The following is a 22,751-nucleotide window of genomic DNA, read 5'->3' as shown; positions in this document are numbered from 1 at the left end:
TATATATATATATATATATATATATATATATATATATATATATATATATATATATATATATATATATATATATATATATAAGTATACATATTTTATATATATATACATATATATAATACATATACATACATACATTATATATATATATATATATATATATATATATATATATATATATATATATATATATATATAAACATATATATATTTGTGTGTGTGTGAGTGTGTGTGATTTTGTATATTTTCAACCATTTTCATCCTTATATATATATATATACATATTTACATATAATTTAGTTATAGATATTTGTTTGAAATTCATACTAAAATCGACTGTTTACCTGCATACCCTTGCTGAAAGTTTCTGTAGCTCTCTCTCTCTCTCTCTCTCTCTCTCTCTCTCTCTCTCTCTCTCTCTCTCTCTCTCTCTCTCTCTCTCTCTCACTGAAAGAGAAATCCCGATAACCTCATTTTAAATTTCAGGTTAGCAATGAGTCGTGAAAGGCGCATTCACCGTAATCCTCCTTTTATTCCCGGTCCGGTGTCTCTCATGTTTATGCAAATGTTCTGTTCCCTCCACGCACCAGATTGGTTGTGCTAGTTATGTATAATTAATCTGCGAGATGGATGGTGAGCACATCAACAAAAACCAGTTCTTCCTGCCGACCTTTCTCTTATTCTTGTTGTTATAATTCGTAACGAAATGAAAGATTCATGGCGATTGATAATGTTACTGGTACATTCTGATGCTGCAATGTAGGGTTTTATGGGTAAATTAAAAAATAATTTTTTTTTCGATATAACTGAATGTGTGGTAGTTGGTCTTCCTATTTTATTTATTTTCTCACCCATTTTCTTTCATTGCAACCAGTTCTTAGCAATGTCCATTATCACAGCTGGTCGATTTGATTTATTATTTTTCGGAGACCAGTAATACTTGCATTACGTTGCATTGCTAAACACTACAATTCTCATGTCTTTTCCGTTTATCACTTTTGTTACCTTCCAGAACGAAAAGCCCGGTCTGATGCTTCCATGTGCAAATTTCAAGGTCTTTTATGGTTATTGCAGAAAAATTTGTCTTTTTTTTTTTTAAGAAAATTAATCAACTTATCGTCCCCTATAACGAGATAGTTTTCAAATAGTAAGAAAGTTAAGAAAAGAGTAATAAATTTATTCTTATTGTTCTCGAAATACAGATTCTAAACATAATTTCTCTCTCTCTCTCTCTCTCTCTCTCTCTCTCTCTCTCTCTCTCTCTCTCTCTCTCTCATCTTGCGATAATTTTTAAGCATAGCTTACCTTAATACATCACTTATATTCACCAGGATAATATTTTGGATAAATCCAGCATCATTCTGATGTTTATTTGTATAGCATCTCTCTCTCTCTCTCTCTCTCTCTCTCTCTCTCTCTCTCTCTCTCTCTCTCTCTCTCTCTCTCTCTCTCTCATATGTAGCGGTTTATTTTAATATTTTCTCTATGAACTTTGTATTTGTCAGCATTTTCTAAAAATTTATTTGTATTTGGACATTTTTGTTCACATATTTTGAATTCTCTCTCTCTCTCTCTCTCTCTCTCTCTCTCTCTCTCTCTCTCTCTCTCTCTCTCTCTCTCTCTCTCAGATTTTGAGATTTTGAATTTTCTTCTCTCTCTCTCTCTCTCTCTCTCTCTCTCTCTCTCTCTCTCTCTCTCTCTCTCTAGATTAAAACAGTGAAATCTTTTAACTTTTTTAATTTGAAGTCAACGAACAAATGCGATCGTTCCTTCCCGTGCCTTACTGTAGCAATGATTTTATTCCCGATTTACTGTCTCCTGTGTTTATAAGAAAAAGAAAACAAGAAAGTTCGCTTCCCACCAAGTTAAGTGATTGGCTTTGCATTTTACTCACGATTAATTGGTCAAGTTATTTGTGGAGTGTATCCGCAGAAATATTTCCCCTTGACCGAGCCACTTCTTATTTCTAGCGTCGTATATGCTAAAAGTCAATACCACAGAAAGATGCATTCCGATTGATGATATTAGATTTTTTTTTATAAGAATACACACGTTCATACGCAGCTGAAAAGACGAAATGTATTTTGGTACGTATGGAAATAGTTTTTTTAATACACGGATTTATGAGGTAATAAATCCACGATTTTTTTGTAGCAATGCCCAGGTATGTTCGTAATTGAAAATACATTTTTTTAGGATGCACAGATTGATGTGTAATTGAAAAAATATTACTCTTTTTTTTTCATTTCCCCGAAACGAGAGCCTAAGCCTGGAATTGCCGTAATCTTGAATTTCTATGAATTTTCCACTCAGTTTACTTATCGGTCATTCACTCACTCCCCCGCCCCCTCTTTTTTTCAGGAGAACGCTTGTAAAAAAAATCCTTTTGTCCTTAGGTATTAGATTTATATCCTTGATTTTCATTATACATTTTCATTCTGTAGCATGAACACATTCACTTTCTCTTCATATCCAAATATCTCAAAAAATTTTTGCCCACATATTTTTAATTAAAATTATCTGTTGTTTTAACATATTCAATATGAACGATGTTCAAAGAGAACCCCAATGTGAAGGGTGGAAAATAATTATACGCTGGGAAGACCGCAAAAATGCTCTGCTTTGGTTTCCTCAATATCATTTGCATCTCTTTAGTAGTTTTCCTTTCGTAAAATGCTTTCAGGTTTTTCTTCATTTCTTATTTATCAAAAATGTGCTAGCTTAGATAATAAACTAATTAATTTTGTTTTGTTTTGTTTGAATGAACAATAATTATTTTCTTATTGTTGATTCAAACTCTGGGACCTGAAATCCTGACCAGAAACAAGCGCATAATCCTCAGTGCTTCTTAATTGATCAAATCTGAAGAATCGAGGGGTATCAGATGTATGGGAATTTCTTAAGAGTATAGTATGATCCTCTTAGGACAGCTTAGGATTTTGCTTTCTTTGATTCATTCTCGTTTTCATATTTGCACAGTTTCTTTGCCCTTTCAGGAACAAATTCAAAAGATTGAGGGAGTAAAATTGGAATCATTCCATTCTTTTCAAAGGCGTTTTTGGTTGCTTTTAGTTTTCCGTAAAAGAAAACTATTGTGCTGGCTTTGTCTGTTCGTCAGCACTGTATTCTGTCCGTACTTTTGCTGTCCGCCCTCAGATCTTAAAAACTACTGTGGCTAGAGGGCTGCAAATTCTTATGTTGATCATCCACCCTCCAATCATCAAACATACCAAATTGCAGCCCTCTAGCCTGAGTAGTTTTTATTTTATTTAAGGTTAAAGTTAGCCATAATCGTGGGCCGCAGCTCATACAGCATTATACCGAGACCACCGAGAGATAGATCTATTTTCGGTGGCCTTGATTATACGCTGTACAGAAAGCTCGATTGCGCCGAAGAGACTTTGGCGCATATTTCACTTGTTTGTTCTCCGTTTCAGTTCAAATTATAAATACCTTCCTGTACAACATTTTCTTAGTAAGTTTACACTGCCAAATTATAGTTGTCCTCTGCCACGAGAAAAAATTTCAGTTTCGTTTGCCTGTCTTATAATAAGTTAGGGACAGAACAACGAGTTCATAATGACTAGATAAATTATTTCCCAATTATTTTTTTACCGCATGATTCCGTTCTTTCCTCTTATAACACAAAATTATACTTTCCGGTTATCCGGAAGTTCTATAATAATATTGGAATAACTTAATAAAACTCTTTGATAATTTCTAATGTTCACTAAGGGCAATGAGTTACTGAATTGCGCTAGTTCTAGCAATATTAAAATGCTGGCTTTTTATTGAAACCATCAGAAAGTATAGTCGTAGTGCCCCTACAAATGACGGGATGAATACTTAAAACGGAAAGAAGAGGAATAAGCTGGAGATTCATTTTTATCCGGGACAGGATTGAGAGCATGTACGAACAATTGCTTTCCTTCGTGTACTAGATTTAATGGGATAAGTGTTGACTAGAGGGTATTACACTACTAGTTGAATGATTGTTACCGTTCATCATATAGGAGCAGGGGATCATTTGTAATTCACTGTTAAGTCCTATCCGAAAACGTGTTTTCCTAAACATAGAATTTTGCTGAGAAAATACAATTACCTTATATTTTTTTTTTTATTGCCTTGAACACCAAAAAACGGACAGGTGACATTTCCATTATCATTTTGTGTTGAATATTAAGAACTCTTTCTTTTATGCAACACTGTAGTGTGTTTACATACCTGTGGAACATTTTTAAAAATTCATTTGATATGAATGTGTGTAAAGTCCCTTTAGATGGTGAAAGTCTTTTAGTTTCATTTTGAGAGAATCTTCGAGAATCTGATAGATTGTTTAAAAAGGCAAAGTCACTGTGAAAATGCTGAAAAATCCGTGTTTTCGAGGTTCTTTTTCTACAATGTAACCAGCATAACGTAAAGACATTCTTTTGGAATATGTGTGAAGTACGTATACTATGAATAGAAATAAAATCTGAGAAACGTTGAAAGTAACAGCTACAAAATAATTCACGAAAACATTCCAGTTTCACAGAAGACAAGTAAAAAATGCGCCGAAGTGTCTTCGGCGCAATTGTGTTTTCTGTAGAACGCATAATTTTGTATGAAACTCTCAGCCACGGCCCATGAAACTCTCAGCCGCGGCCCATGAAACTTAAAGCCATGGCCCGATGGTGGCCTGTATTGTTGGCACATATAGCGGTACCAGACGCACGATCATGGCTGACTTTAATCTTAAATAAAATAAAAACTACTGAGGGTAGAGGGCTGCAATTTGATACGTTTGATGATTGGAGGGTAGATGATCAACATGCCAGGTTGGAGCCCTCTAGCCTCAGTAAATTTTACGATCTGAGGGCGGACAGAACAAGTGCGGACGGACAGAAAAATAGCCATCTCAGTAGTTTTCTTTTACGGAAAACTAAAAACGATGTTCATATTTTAAAGAAATGATTCTAAGAACTGAGCACACTAATCACAGGTCCTGATTCGCTGGAAATAAATGACAGGGCTGGAGTGACAAATAAAATGGAATAGCAAATAAAACCAGGAGGTAAGTTAGAATAAATTCAACAATCCAGAGAGAGAAGTAAAATAAATAAAACGAATTTTTAAATGATACAGAATATATTTCAATTGCAGAATTCCAGTTGTGATTCAGTTGCAATAAATATTGATTTTTTGCTGATGCTATATGCAAAAACAGAGTAGGTGGCAGCTTTATAAAGAGGATGTACTCTGATGGTGAGACACACACACACGTCTAGCCAGTTCACTTATTTAAATCTTTACCTAATACATGTTTTAATTTTCATGATAAAAACAATATAATTAAAGAGATATGAGTATGATGTTTAGTGTATTAGAGGCACATGGAGTCAAAGATAAGCAGCTTGAAGTCATGTGAAGCTCTGTATGCCAAAACTTAGGTCTACGTGCTGTTGGTGAGATCTCTACTTAAATGTGTAGAGCTGCTGACAGTATGGAAATTTCATATAGAGGGGAGTCGTCCTAAATTCGGTAGAAAAAGAGGGAAAAAGCTATGACTCCTGTAAGTTTACATGTTAGAATCCATCCCTTATTAAAGGAAACGGGCCAGTGGTTACAGCAGAGCCTAAGAACTGAAAACATTGTTTTGTTGTATGACCACCACAAAACTACAGGGGCCATTTATGATGAATCCCAGAGGAATAACTGTAAAACACTCAAATCAGTCTAAAATAAAATTATGCTCAAAGGAGTAAAAATGTTGGACAGTATCAACTGTTATATCGAAAAAGGCATCGTTTTTAATGTTAAAATCTGTTAAAATCAACCTTGACTCCCCACACTATTGATTTTTCAATGTAAATTTTATATCCTAATATTTACTTCCAACTATGATTCTGCATGCTATGAAGCGATTTTAAACATAAGGTTCTCCATACCGTGGAATGATTTAGCGATAATGAGAAAAAATTTTCAAGTCTTTGAAGTACTTGGACAGAATGCCAGGTACATAAATATCAATGCCTTACAAATTATTATGGTTTAACCTGCTCCGTTCGACGACTGATCCCTTCAGCTATTTTGCATGACTATATTTAATATCATAACATTCCAGACAGTATGAACCAAAGAGCTGTGCGGAAAATGGAGTACAAACAATGAAACGAAGGTAAACAAGATGCTCATGTTATTTTAATAATTTCTCCAGGTCAGTAAATAAACTGGACAAATTGTATCAAAGAAACATCAACTCAAAAGAAATAAAAGACCAAGCAAAGCAGCTGTAGGTTTTGCAGGCATTTAGGGGAAACAAACCTCTATGTTTCTTTTCCAACCCCTTACCTGTTTCAAAGTACTAACAAACGGAAAAAGATTCCTGGCTACATATAGAGTTATTCACTTTTCCTCACAGAATGTTCCTGTAATTTTGGCAGTCGTAGTGAATCTTTCTTTTCTCACGTGATCTAAAACTTCACGGAGAGGTTATAATGGTTTCTATGTGTACGTTTCACAAACAAATCACTCATTAATTAAAGATAACCTGAATATCCAATCACATGCGTGAAGCGAATCGAAGTGTTGTGTAAACATGAGTGACAACGGGCTGTGGAAGTCAAAGCAATCGCCATAGAAGAGGAGAAAAGAGAGAGAGAGAGAGAGAGCCATCACTGCTGTTTGTTGACTTAAAATGGAAAAATAGGTTATCAATCCCTCTCAGTGAGAGAGAGAGAGAGAGAGAGAGAGAGAGAGAGAGAGAGAGAGAGAGAGAGAGAGAGAGTCTATAAGTCAAAACATGAAACGGATGCTGAATTTATTTAAATCAACATTCCGTCCAGCATGAACACAACATTTTCTTTGCGAAAGTTTTGAATGTTATATACAGATAACGCGTTAAATAAAGTAATCAGTCTTTTGCCACCTCTTTGCTCCAGAATATCTCTACTTCTCTGATTTTCTAAAAAAAAATATATACCTGGAAAGTGGGTGTTATACCTGTTAATCAGAAGGAAGGATATTTTTTAAGTTTAGAAATGGTAAAGACTTAAGCCCTTACCGCCCAACTCTTTTCATTTCCTATTCTGCAAGCTCTTCGTCTATCTCTCCAACGTCCCAGGATTTCTATCATGTAAGTTATTCTCAGTAAACTCTCGTCCAACAACTCTTTTTTTTTTTTTTTGTAAACAAATGCCCTGCAAATCTCCTGATCCTTGTTTACCACTTACTGAAATACTTTAATATCTGCGTCATATCTTTAAATCCCTCACTTTTCATCCGCTATTTTATATTTTCTATGCTGACGGCTATTCTCAGTAATTCCCACATTCCTTTCACTCATCAGAAAAAAATAACAAGATCATGTTGATAAACAATCAAACGCTTGGTACGTCTCTTTCACTTCTGTGGTCTCGAAGGTGAAAGCTGCCATCGTACAAAAGTGGCAGTTGGCTCTTGCATTCTAAAGGGACTTATGCTAAACTATTAAGGGAAGCAACTCTGAGTGTGATTATTTTCTGTTTTTATTTTATGAGAACTCATAATAATGAAGCTCTCTTGTTACAATAAGCGAAAAGGTGACTTACTTTTGAAATATCAGATACTCTCATTTTTTCTTATTTTTTCTTTACACCTGAATAGAGTATGAATCTCACGAAACATTAAGAAATAAATCGTAAGTAATTCCTTCTCAAGATTACTTACTTCGTATAATAGAACATTTAAGCTGCTATAAACCGATTACTGAGTAGATAAATGAACTATATAAAGATCTTAAAGAATTGTAAACGTCTGAGCTTAAAAATATACTAGTACTTATTAGAGTCTCAGTATTCTTTTTGAGGTAAGGGAGATTGCTTCGAATAAATAATTTTTTTCTCTTTTATTTTCTCCCAAATAATACTTAGGCTGAGTCACACTTGATTACTCTTTTATATCTTTTTTAAGCAAGGTCTATCAGATTTTTTATCAAACTGTTTGAGAGTATTTATCGTTCACTAAAAAGAAAAAAAAACTCGATTTATTTTCTCTCAAATAGTACTTAGGTTGTGCATCAAACTGGGTGGACATATTTCTCTTCCATTACATAAAAAAAATGACAGTCCACTGTTCACTTTTAACTCAATGAACAATAGTGATTGCGTATCCCAGGGACTCTCCTGTCAGGCGTTACTCTTTTTTTTTTCTGGTCCATTGTCCATCACGTTGATGCGAATGATCGGTTCTCTTGGCGTAATTGACTGGCAGTACAGGTTATCTATAATTAAGAGGTGAGTTGTTTGTGGAATGCTTGAGCGGGAATCATTCTCGTATTTCTCGAGGTGCATGTGACATCAGAAAAGAGAGATTTATTCCCCTTGACGGCATGGCTGGAACTTTTTACGGGCAGTGAAAATATCTTTATATTTAGTCGAAAATAAATATTTTTCATTTTTATTTTCCTGCTCTCCTGCATGAGGAGGTGGGGGAGGATGGGGTCCTATGAACGTTCAAGTTCTTAACGAAATTTCCTCCTTTTGTTTGCTTAGTTTTTCATTCCTCGACATTTTTTATATTCATTTACGAGCAGAATTTCGTTAGCGAAGCCCCTCAATTTCTTTCTTTTAATTTTCAGAGCTCATATAAAAAATGTCTGCATGGAATCTCTAGTTTATTGTGATTGAATTTCATTGGATCTTATTGTCATCAAATGCATCAGGAACACTGTGTGAGAAGATGTCACAATCCTTCTGAATATATTCCTGTTGAATTGGCTTATGCTAGGTTAGGTTACACTAAATATATGTTAATATGCTAATCCTAAATATATATATGTTAATATATATATTATACTAGAATATATATATATATATATATATATATATATATATATATATATATATATATATATATATATATATATATATATATATATATATATATACTGTATATGCATACATATATGTACATATATAATATGTATGTATATATACATAATAAACGTGCACACATACATATATATATGTGTGTATATATATAAATATATATATATATGTGTGTATGTGTATGTGTATATATATATACTATATATGTGTATATATGCATACATAACATACAATATTCCGTGGTAGCTCTAGACAGTGATTAACGCAGACTCCAAGATAACATGGCTAATCTTATCATAAATGAAACACGTGTTTTTTCTTTAACGATAAAGGAATGACGATGGAATTAAAAATTTAAAAATAAATTGTTTTTATTTAAGGGGAAATTCAACGTATTTGATGTTAATATTTGAGCACCGAAATTAAAATTAATAGAAAATTGACGTACGACGCTTCTGTAAATACTATTCTTTTGAGCATAATTTAGAATCGTATCCCTTTTGTAACTAGTTGCTCTGGTGTCCAGACAAAGTAGTTTTTTTAATGCTCATTGCTGAGACAATAACATAAATAAATATAGTATATTTCCCTTTTCATATGCCATAAACATTTATAAAACATTTCTCTTTTTATATAAGGTGCACGCATATTCTTTTTATAAGTTATATATTTAGATATAAAAAGTTGTTGTTTACAGGACCAAAAGCATAATCATTAGTTGAGATTCGTATGATCAGATAATCAAACTCTAAGCCCTTCCACAAACACTACAACGATTCCAAGTCCAGTCAATTACAAGTTTCTATTTCAGGTTTAAGACATAAACGCCATCCGGTACGTTAAAAGAATTCTAAATTTGTCCCAAACCTAAATAGTTTATATGAAAGGAGAGTGAATAAATATTGTATGTTTATGAATAAATATTGACTCTTTCGTGTTACCAAAAAGTCCAGTGCTTATAGTAGAATGCAACAGAAATACATGTACAGATAAAGGTCCTAAAAGTGCTTAATTTTTAAGTGTGAGAAGTTAGAAATTAATTACCTACTGATCCTTATAAAACACGGTGTTATTTGTTTTCCCATAACAACATAACTGCGTTTACATCATGTATTTTTATGTATAAATCTCTCACAAATACGCAGGCACGCACGGGAGCAAACACACACACGCACACGTCTAAACCCTCTTTCACACATACTCAGAACGACTGACAGCTCCAGTGCAAACCAACCAGCTTTAGTGAAACTGCATCCCAACCTACTCCATCTAGCGGTTGGTTTTATTACCCGTCCATTGTTCCAAAGCTTATTTATTTCCCCTCTTATAAGTAATTGGCTATGCAGGCTATCTGTAATTGATCAGTGCATTATTTATGTCGCACACCTTCAGAAATCATCCCCCTTAATAAGTCTTACTGTCTCGTCATAGAACTGGAGTTGCATTTGACATCACGAATTAGAGACTGAATGTGATTGACGTCATTACTGCAACTCACTGCTGCCATATATTATTTAGCTAGCTGTTCTGAGTGAATTATATATAATCATTTCATGTCCGTCTATTTCTGTGAAGTTTCCTATTCTAAATCGGAATTATAAGTTGATTTTTTTCCCTATTCAAAAACATTTCTTTCCGTTTCTTTATTTTTTTATGTCCTCTTTTTACATGAAATAATACTCGGCCTTACTCATGAAAATTACAATGATATATAATTTTGAAGGCAATATGTTCTGGAAAATCTGTGTTGTCCATTGAAAACGGTAAATAAATATGCTTATGAATTCCTTGGGTATTACAATGGAAGTAAATGCATGGATTAATGAAATATATTGAAACCGAGTGCTGAGTTCATACTGGAAATATTCAGTTATCGTACTTTGAATTATATGCAAAAAGGCAAAACATTTACATATTTAAAACAGATTACGCCCACTGATTCATTTTCATTAACGAAATTACCAACATCTGGGAATAATTACTCTCCTTTTAGTCATATTTTAATGGGAGCGCTGTCAATGAGAAACTCACTGTTTCATCCAATATAAATGGAAAGAGCATTATTTACCAAATCTGGAAATGAACATATATATATAGTCGCTAAAACAACATTTCCGAGACTTTAAATGAGTCTCATTTACCGTCATAGAGCTTGGTCCTCAATACATATAAGTTATATGAAAGACTGTGAATATTCAGTTTACTATTACCGCCAACTTTCAGAACCACGTAAATCAAAAAAATTCTTTGTTAATTGAATCTAAAGCACAAGCCTACACATACAGTATATTTGAATAGGCTGAGGGTATTCTTTATTAGGGGTTGACTTAAATTATTCAAAGATTTTTGTCAGTACTTTTCGTACGCTGATGCTTAATTGTTTATATTATCATGGGAGATGTTTTACAAACTACAACAGGCACTTTAAAGTTGTAACGTTACTTTACACAAGTGTCGCTAGCAAAATTGAGCAGGCTTCTAGAATTAGTAGCCGAAGTTTCTTTTTCCGTAAGAAATTCGACAAAACTTAGGAAATAATCTCTCCTTCCGGAATTAAACTGTTTATCAAGGTACTAAGATTCTGAGAGCAGCATCGTTCCTCTCATTCTTAAAACACCCACTGGCTGTAGAACAGCGCTATACACTTTTTTGCATTTCAGGCTAATAATGCTATTTTGTATAGGCAACGCTAAGAGCAAAATACCTGTATTTCTTCCGTGTATCGCCGCTTATCCCAAATGCAGCAGTATTTACCTGAAATATGATTAAACAAGAAACAAACTGCTTACATGGCGGGAGGAGACATTAGAAAGAATGAAAAACCATAAAAATTTGTGATATTTCATCAAATTATCCCTAGAAGAAATGACCGAGAAATGTGAATTTTCTTAAATTTTTATATCTGACTGATACTCGTTACATATATTACAGGTAACGCTGCACATCTGTTACGTAAAATGTAATATCATTTCTCTATATGAAATTTACAGATGTTAAGCAACACATACCGTTTTCCTCTAAAGTCGTGGAGAACAATTTTACAACCATACTTTCCGTTAGCTGGTTTTTCACATTGGTAGAGAAAGGTGACAATAATTAAAGTCGTTTATAATTCAAATACAGAGGAAAAAAAAAGACTTCGATTATTGAGTATCCAAATAGTGATATATTTTCATGAATTAGTAGATACAGCTAGAAAATATTATCCTTGCATTCATCCTTATTTTTATGTTAAAGTAATAAACCTGCCTTTTGAAACTACGCATATGAAAGTTAACATTGCTTTGCTAGTGTTATACGAAAAAAGAGTTGGTGATTACACTTTGAAATAAAAAAAAAAATGGAGATATAAGTCATTCAGTTGATCCCATTCTATTCTGCTGTAATGTTAAGCAAAGATAACTTCGGAATAAATCAGGTGACCTTCGCCCCTTTGAAAGGGAAGGGTCAACAGGAAGATAGAAAGAAATAAAGAACCTTATTTTGTAAAAAAGATATTCTACTTTTTCTGTTTTCTTACCATCAACCTGAAGACAATTATATATATATATATATATATATATATGCACAAATATATATATATATATATATATATATATATATATATATATATATATATATATATATATATATATATATATATATATATATATATATACAGTATATATATATATATATATATATATATATATATATATATATATATATATATATATATATATATATATATATATATATATATATATATATATATATATATATATATATATATATATATGGGTAAAGTTCAGAAAAATTACAAGCTGACCATTGAAACCTCTATAAAAATAATATATGAAATACATAAAATAAAAATATTCTTTATGATATAAATTAAAGATTTTAGTCAATACTGCAGGTAGCTTCAATGGCTAATTGAAGAAGAAACATTTTGTGACACCCTGGATGTGCTTCTAATACTTAAGATAAATGAGTTTTGACAAGTAATTAAAGTTTTTTTTGTCAAATTTTTGTTTTTAGACATCCATTGCTTTTAGTTTTATGTAAAAGAAAACTATTGAGATGGCTTTGTCTGTCCGTCCGCACTTTTCCTGGTCGCACTTTTTCTGTCCGCCCTCAGATCTTAAAAACTACTGAGGCTAGAGGGCTGCAAATTGTAATGATGATCATCCACCCTTCAGTATCAAACATACCAAATCGCAGCCCTCTAGCCTCAGCAGTTTTTATTTTATTTAAGGTTAAAGTTAGCCATGATCGTGCGTCTGGCAACTCTATAGGACAGGCCCCCACTGGGCCGTGGCTGAAATTTTCATGGGCCGCGGCTCATACAGCATTTACGCTGTACAGGAAACTCGATTGCGCCGAAGAAACTTCGGCGCATTTTTTACTTGTTTTTCTTTTATTTTTTGATGAAGTCTGAAAATGTGAATATTTTAAAGTCATACAAAATATCATCTTGAACTTTTGTTTTAAATGCATCGTTTTTTCACATACGATATTTTATCGCATCAACAAATTGAAATATTTCAGTGTGGATTAAAAGTGTCATTAACAGCGTATGGCCCTCTATTTTGTTAAATCAAATATAATCAGCTCTCTAGAGGTACATTCATGTAAAATTATTTCCAGGCCGGTTCTTTGTCATTTTTTAAAAATTATAACAGCATTTTTTCTTATTGGCTCATTATTCAGACAGTTTTCAGTTGAAATCCGTTGAGGAGTTCTTGGGAGAGCTTACCTGTATTCAACTACTTTATCAATAGCTACCCTAAATGAAATGAAACCTGATGAACACGTGACCTGGAGGGGTATCCAAAGCATCTCAGGGCCATGCTACAGATTCTCCAAACTCGAGCCCACTAAGGGGACACGTTCCAGTGGTATTTGAATACATCATTAAAGTATATATTACAATTTTGATGGTTAGACAGTAGCCATCTCGAGTTGGACACACCAACAAGAGCCCTCTCTGATTGGCTGATTGCTTGGGTTGTGCTTTTGCAGAGTGGCGTGGTCACTTCTTTCCTCCTCTGCTTCCAACAAAGTCTTGTTAAGGTCAGGCATCAATTTCCAAGTTGCTCTTTGATTACATATCTTTAACTTGTTCCTTTAATCCTTCTGATAATTTTTCAGGCCAAATTTTCTGAGCTGCTTTTTCTTAAGGACACATGTAGCCAGAAGGTTATATTGATGCATATATATCCATTATTTCAGTAAAAAATTTTCGTTGCTCGATAAAAATTTTTATGAAATGTACAACACTCAACAGTGTACTGTTTCACTATATATCTATCTACCTTAAATCTTTCATTCGATGGCATATGATCTGGCTTTAATCTACTTCGTCGAAATATTTCGAATTAATTTTTTTTTTTTTAATTGGGAGGGTTCGACATTACTTTTCTCCAAGGATGACTGGATGTTATTTGATGAGGATTCTATCTTGTTATTTATCATCATAAGTGCAATTGAAATTTGTAGACCTCTAAATGATTTTCCCAGCACCTCTCTCTCTCTTCTTTCTCTCCCTCACTTCTTACACTTCTCATGTTAGACCAATCTAAACAAAGTATCACTTTAGCCCTTCTGTTTTAACTTCGGTCCAATTCCTGCCTGTAAAACGAATACCTTTTTTGATTACGCGAACAAATTAACTTTTCTCCACTTTCAATCTATTTCTTTTCGAGAAAATGACCCGTTGTTTTGTTTAGGGATGGAAATTAAACAAAGGCGAAGCTGAAACAACTACAATGTTGTCTTTAGGGATTGCAAGTAGCACCGATGGCCATGGATGCATAAGCAGAAGAAATGGTTTAAACAAACGTGATGCAGGACGGGGTAAAATGTGGAGCTTGTTAGAAAACATGATATACTCGAAGTTCACCTGCAGGATGGAGGGGAAGACGGAATATAAAACCACGAATATTACTGCGAAGTGAGCGGTGATAAAAATCATAATTCAAGGTAACTGATCTTCTACATAAAATATAAATGCGATTTAAATGTAATGAAGTGATATCGCAGTTTGCAAGACTAAGGCAGTAATATTATACTTTTCAATTATATTACGTGTTGGTAAATGTTTAGTTTCATGTTAAATGAAGCAATAAACCTGGGGGTTAATAACTTATTCTGTCAGAATAATTGTTAATTAAGTTAACTAACATGGGACTTGGTGGAATCAAGACCATTTGAAAATTACATTAGATGAGACCTAACGCAAAGAGAGCAAAAGGCAAATAAATAAATAAATAAATAAATGAATAATGTGAAAGAAAGAGAAAACCTTGTAAAGAAATGGCACAGAAGTGGCAGTATGAATCACTGATAGCGTTGATATTAATAAATAAGTCAATCGATAAAGGCTCTTAGCGAAAGTGCCAGTGTAAATGGATAGAAGACAAAGGAAAAAATTACCCATTAACATTCATATTTCCATAATTAAGATGTATCTATTTAAAACCGATAATTGACAACATATGCATGATGACAGAAGTGAATTTTTGGCAGTCGGGTGAGGAGGCCTGGGCTAGGACAGGGTTAATGTAACACGCTTTTAAATTATGTTTGCAATGAGCTGAGGATGCAGCTACAGCATCATTTTTTCTAAAATTCTGCTTTAAGAAAAGTGAATTTTTTTACGAGAAAAAATGGAGGAATGTGAATATTTGTATGGCTCTTTGATGTCCCTGCGGATGAGGTAACCCAGAAGCTAAGGAACGTCCGTTGATATGAATGCAGGTTCCTTTGCGATGATTGGTAAAAGTTACAGAGATGTGCGAAAGAACCAGATTTAAAATATAAGAAAATCAGGAATGAACATCAGCAAGACTAAGGTTATTATGCTTTTCGAAATAACATTCACTGGTATAACGAGGAACAATTTGGCATGGAGAAATAATTGGTACCAAGTACTTCAGCGTAGTTGTAAATTTTTGTCTATAGCCATGTGGAAGATGCGGTTATGAAATGATGGAATGTGATAAGCGAGGAAATTGTTTTGCAAAGATGGCACATGAATAACTGAGAAGAATGAGAATGTGGTATAATGACTTAACACTGACAAAAACAAAGGAAAATAAAAGAGTAGAAGAAACATGGTCATGGGGAGAAGGGGACATCAAATATAAATATTTATCCCTTGACACAGTGGAGAAGTATGGAAAATAAATTATTTAATTTCTGAATACATATTTAAATATATTAAAAGGTAGAGGTTGTAAAGTTGATTATCGTGATCCTGTTGACCACTTTTAAGTCAGAGAAAGGAACGAGATTTAAGGCTTTTAGTAAAAAAGTAAATATTTTGAAAATCCTTTGCAAACAGCAGATTTAAGACAGACAGAACTTAAGAATGGAAAAGTTCTATGCAAGTTTAAGAGAGAAGGATGAATTCAAAAGCTTGAAAAGTCGAGTTATAAAATCTGATGATAAGAAAAAGAAAACTTGTTAAAGAAGTCTTTAGGTTTAAAAGATCAGTGACGGAAGAACACAACATTTCACCAAGAAACGCCAAGAAATAACTCTCGTGAAGGGTACGAAGATAAGTATTAAGAAAACCCCGTCACAGTAGCAATGTAAAATTCTCAGTTGACATGGATTTGACAAGTGGGGGACGGAACGCGTCTCGGCTCCTTGAAATTTTAATTCGAACATTTGTACTGCAGTTTTCCAATGATTTTTCCATTCCCTTGCCATTTTGTAACACATTCAATAAGCCAGTTACCCTTTGAATTCATTATATCACAAGATCACATCGATGATAAGCGAACCAGTGACTCTAGTTTGGGTCTTATCTTATTATAATATGTTGTTTATAGAAAGCTAAAAAAAAAAAATCAACGAACTAACAACTCTGGTTTGGTTCTTATCTTGTATATACATATATATGTATATATATAAATATATATATATATATATATATATATATATATATATATATATATATATATATATATATATATATATATATATATATATATACATACATATATATATATCATATATATATATATATATATATATATATATATATATATATATATATATATATATATATATATTGATATATATATATAATATATAGTATATATATATATATATATATATATAAATATATATATATCAATATAATATATATAACTTCTAAGAGAAACAAAATATGTTGAATTGGTTCTTATCTAACTTATATATGTTGGTTTTAGAAAACTTACAAAAAATGTCAACGAACCAATAACTGTGATTTGGTTCTTATCTTACTAAAGTATGTTGGTTTTAAAAATAAAAAAATGTTATTGATCCAATAATTCTGCCTTTGTTGTTATCTTTATATATGTTGACTGTAGAAAGCTAAAGAAAAATGTCAACGAACCAATGACTTTTGTTTGGTTCTTTTCTTCTTAAGTACAGTATATACATATTTGTTTTAGAATAGAGAAAGAAACAAAATTGTCAACGAACCAATGACTCTAGTTTGGTTCTTATCTCACTAAAGTCTAAGAAAAATCATCGGTCCAATAACTCTGGTTTGGCTCTTATCTTACTTATATATGTTGGTTTTAGAACACGAAAATAAAAAAAAAGATTTCAATGAACCAATACTCTGGTTTGGTACTTCTCTTATATATGTTTGTCTGAAAAAAAAAAAAAATATATATATATATATATATATATATATATATATATATATATATATATATATATATATATATATATATATATATTATATAAATGTCAACGAACCAATAATCTGGTTTGATTCTTATCTTACTTATTTATAATGTTTTTAAAAAATTGAGTGAGAAAAATAAGAAAATGTCAACGAACTAGTGAATCTGGTTTGGTTGTTTTCTTACTTATTTATATCGATTTAAAAACACCAGAAAGAGGAAAAAATAAGAAAATGTCAACGAACCAATAATTGAACAGATACTTATCTCGCCAACATAGGTTGCTTCTAGAAAACTATATATATATATATATATATATATATATATATATATATATATATATATATATATATATATATATATATATATATATATATATATATATATATATATATATATATATATATATATATTATATATAAATGTAATGTGAACTACAGGGTAAGAAAATAAGATATATATATTGTAAATGTAATGAACTTTACTACAATAATGTACAAAATGTTTTAATGGAAAATGGCCACATCGAAAAACTGACAGCAAGCTTGGAACAAAGCAGTTACACACGCATACAAACAGTCACTCGTGACCGGCTCACAATGCCGATCGCTCATTCTCTTAAATAATGTATATATACATCGAACATTTTGTCCCTGGTATTCTCAAGCGGGAATACGAAATAAACAGACACTAATGAAGAGCGAGGAATGCGGAAGGATTGGATCATAGGACCTCGACAGCTCTTGCCACTGCTCTCTGTCATATGCAGAAATAGAACAAATATAATAAAGATAAGAGGGAACGAGAATAAACGGAAATAACGAAGGAATCAAGTAATATACACACACAACCACTCATTAGGACCATGTGAAAAGCTCTTGGGTATATACATATACATGAAGAAGCTCTGGTTACTTGAATGACACTGAGAAATGCAGACCATTAGAACACGCAGCTTTTGTTAGTTATTTCAAACACTGGATGTGAAGGTCCCATGGCTCCACATTAATACGTTTGCACCTGGAAAGGTTAAGTAAGGGGAACAGAGTCATCTCAAATGAAAATGGCACATTATTTCACACTTATCGCACGAAGGTAGGTCATCGTCATAACATTCCTTTGTTCATATACAAACTGAATTTCAATAACATTACAGCTCTTACCATGAAATTCTTGATTGACAGATGGCTTCAGACGGTTATGACTTCGTATCTAGATCACTGGTATTTATTATAAACACATTTATGTGTTTAAAAGCATTTGAAGTATGCATATGATTTGTATTTACGTTGCAGGGGTGTAAAAATGTATGTGAGTAAATGTATGAGTAAACACCTCCTGTTCATGTTTACGTCTGTTTGCATCTTTAAGGTTTATATATCGATGTTTTTTAATGAATAAATCTTTAATATATGTGCTTTTAGGTGACACTTAACGTCATTTTGTTTTTAAAGACAACGTTTACTATGAATGGAAAATGGGCTAACTTGACATAATTATTTTATCAGAGTGACAAATACATTCAACTCATAAAAACACTAATTACTTTAAGGTCCTTATTTGCAAACATTTTCAGAGTTACGTCTAAGTAAGATCTAAAAACGTTTTATTTATTTAGACTTCATGCACATTCTTTTATAAAAAATACAGTGAGAATTATTGTAGGTACAATAGACTTTGCTCATAGCACTGGTATATTTTTTGTGATTGAATGTGGCACATCAATGTTTACACTTAATTTAGGAGATAGCGTGGTATGTTGATACATGGATACACAAACATAATTATATACAGCAATACAAATTTGTTAACCTTTCCTTACCAAATAAGATGTATATGTATACATCAGTATGCGCATACGTATCCGTGTGAATTGAATGTTATCTGTATTAAGATGAATGTGTTAAATTATCCTTATGTAGAACCAATTTGTTGGTAGACATTCCATAGGCATTAGGAGTACACCCAAACATGTAAGTTCACACGCGTAATTACAGTGGAATACAACTGAAGATACATTTATTTGTCAGTGTAAATATGCATACTTCTGCACACCAAAACGTGGGCATAGGAATATGCATAACTCCCAGGCATAAGTAAATTTATACACATGAGTGTATAAGTGTGTACGTGTGTCAGTGTATGTATATATTAGCGCATGTATGTATCTGTATATGCAGTGAATGTGGATATAAGCTGACATCTCTCTCAGGTGTGCGCAGATGCTAGCATTTCAATTAATGAACCTTTAAATTCTTGAACAGTTTCATCAGTGTCTTTATCCTGCACCACCCACCAAATTGCTCTCATTTAAGGAAATGGAATTTAATCTTGTGATATCCCCTGAGTTAAGATTAATAGCCACCAATGCAGCACGCAGGATATATGTTGTTTCTCGCTCGTGCAACAAGAGCCACGATTGCACTTTCAAATTACCAAATTACCTCACTGTAATTCCCTCCATTCCACCCCTTCCCCCACCCCACCCGAGGCACTCAACAACAAAGCAATTTTAATGACCTAAATATGATAAATAGAAGACAGCATACAGTAAAGATACACAAAGTGAATGAGTTATTAAATCATCCGGGTTTATTATATACATAGAAAAAGCGGTTCACAAAGGGGATCCCTCCAATGCAAGTGAAATCATGACGAATGGCGATTACTATAGGGAAAGGATGTTGCTTAGCACATAGGGTTCTATGAAACGAGCGGAGATGGGATTCTAGCCAATCAAACTACTGCAAATGAAAATTCTCATATTCACATCAGTGTTGCAGTGTTTCTTGTCTTTCAGGGAAACGCCCGGGGACAACAGGAATGTTTTAAGGCTTTTTATTGATTCACTTAGCTACGAATATCTTGGAGTTTTCATTAGCTTAACTTCATTTCTTCACACATCAATTACGCTTCATCAATAGGCTTAGCATATACAGAGTTGCAATTCTATTGTATATTAAAATCTACGACAAATATATTTGGAAAAAATATATCTACCATAACTCTAGGTGGAATTCAGTACAGAGATTTCCATTTATATATATAATATATATATTTGGTACTTATAATTTCCTTACAGTCATGACCTACTATAATGGAGCCCTTTCATAGCTCCATGAATTCTTGGTCTAAGTTTCTGGCATTTTTACTTACTGAAGATATGTCACTGTAATAACGGGCTTAATAAAAACAATAGTCAGGCACTCTGGCCTGCAATTAGGTGATTAGACGAAACTCCATCATGGAAATTTAAACCGGCTACCGGTGACGCACCAGGGTAACACTATCCACTCAGCCACAGAGAACCGACATGTAAATGAACGATGTATATGCTGTAGAGGGCCCATTTACTTCCATTTACTTATTTCTAAATTTACTTCCTCCTCACACATCCAGTAGTTATTAGTGTCATTTTCTTGGCCAAAATATCTGTTTCTAGCAAGATAGCTTGCTTGCAATGGAAGCATCATCTTAAACTACTTTGGGGAAAATTGAATATGTCTGCTCACATTATATATATATATATATATATATATATATATATATATATATATATATATATATATATATATATATATATATATATATATATATATATATATATATATATATATATATATATATATATATATATATATATGTGTGTGTGTGTGTGTGTGTGTGTGTGTGTGTGTGTGTGTGTACAGTAAGCCTGTTATAATTTCAAGTATTTATAGTAACATGTCTGGTCTGTCTTTTGTTGGGCCGTACACAGCTGAGTGGATGATAGTGCTAGCCTACTGTCTCAGTCGTCAGCTGTTCAAAACCCCAAGGAGGAGGTTCGTCCTATCAGTACCAGCAATTAAAATGCAAATTAGACGAAGAGACATTTTTGTTTATATATAACACAGGTATCACTTAGGTACTCCAAACAATGAAATCTTGTTCTTCAAGAAAAGGCATAATGAAGAAGAGTGATTGGGGTACATAAAACAGGAAGGGCTTTTCTTTATCAAATCGTTAAGAAATCGAGGATTATCTTTGGTATTTTATATCAGTCCAGAGATACTGCCACCAATATCTGTGCATTCTTTCCCTACAGACCCCTCCTTCATTCCCTCTTTCACCAGTCTTGTGGAAACTTCCTCACGATGACCACCTGACAGAGATATTAAATGGCTTATTGTAAGACACCGTTACTGTGGAATTTGTTCTTAGCACATGTTGCAGTTTGGTATAACTGAAAGAAAACAGAGACAAAATATTAGCATGTTTACACAGTTGGCATCACCTATTATTTATGTACACCATTTACTAAATGAGATATATAGTTGAATGTAAAGAGGTTCACACAGAAGAAACAAGCAAAATAAAATAAAGGATTGAAAATAAACGGTGATTAAAACCGGACTGCGTTTACTATTCAAGCGTTTTGCACTACATTCACTGGACAAAATATTTGTACATATTGTTCGAAACTCTTGATTTCATACAATATAAAGTCTTGATAGCTATTGACAAAATATTTTCTAAACATTTTCCTTGGAACAACAACGAGAAGCAAATAATCCGAGAGAGAGAGAGAGAGAGAGAGATAAATTTCCATCTTATTCGAGAATCAAATGTTTATTATTTGGAAGCACATGTGGGAAAGTCTAAAGCAAATGGATTTCAAGAAAGTCAAAGGATCATTAGCAATGCATCACAAACGTCATGTCTTTAGTCTGATTTAGAATAATTATGATTATTTCAGGTGGGTCAAAACAATGATGGAAAGATTGCCTATTACAGAACCGAATTTATCGTCATAAGAATCACCATCAAACACGAAGTATGATCGCAACTTTGTCACTTGACAAGTTTAATGGCCCTTTTCCACGTCGGGTTTCGAAGTGGTCTGAAAAGTTTTTAAGACTCCTTTCAAATATAAATTGACCCTTTGCATCGGCCATCACCTTTCTCTCGGCGTCTCTTGTCATCCCAAGATTTCTTTACAATGCCGACATCAAACGACTTTCTTCTCTTGCATGAATTTTGTATTCTGTGTTCCTTGGGGTCACCATGTTTTCTAAATGTACCTAACAACGTTGGGCGGAATGCTTCCGCCTGGACTGTTCCCACTATCTATAAATATTTCATACATAAGCTTTTTTATTTCTAAGATTTTATATCTCCCGTTTAAATTATATCTATATCTATCTATCTCTCTATCTATCTATATATGTATATATATGTGTGTGTATAAATGAATTTTTAT

General features: G+C 32.8%; 1 protein-coding gene across 2 annotated transcripts in view; it reads right to left on the bottom strand.

Moving 5' to 3' along the window:
• Positions 1–22,751, bottom strand: part of LOC136829392 (lachesin-like) — a 144,750-nt gene that overhangs the window by 28,186 nt on the left and 93,813 nt on the right. Inside the window, exon 11 of one of the 2 annotated variants that reach the window (XM_067087884.1) lies at positions 17,976–21,734. The exons of the other annotated variant lie outside the window; for it this stretch is intronic. The gene's annotated coding sequence lies outside the window, so the exon portion shown is untranslated. Of the gene's footprint in view, positions 1–17,975; positions 21,735–22,751 lie in introns of those variants that run through there. 2 annotated transcript variants of the gene reach the window in all.

The sequence above is a fragment of the Macrobrachium rosenbergii genome, chromosome 44 (assembly GCF_040412425.1).
Source record: "Macrobrachium rosenbergii isolate ZJJX-2024 chromosome 44, ASM4041242v1, whole genome shotgun sequence".
In the NCBI taxonomy this organism is placed as follows: domain Eukaryota; kingdom Metazoa; phylum Arthropoda; class Malacostraca; order Decapoda; family Palaemonidae; genus Macrobrachium; species Macrobrachium rosenbergii.
This window is presented reverse-complemented; position numbering and strand designations above follow the sequence as displayed.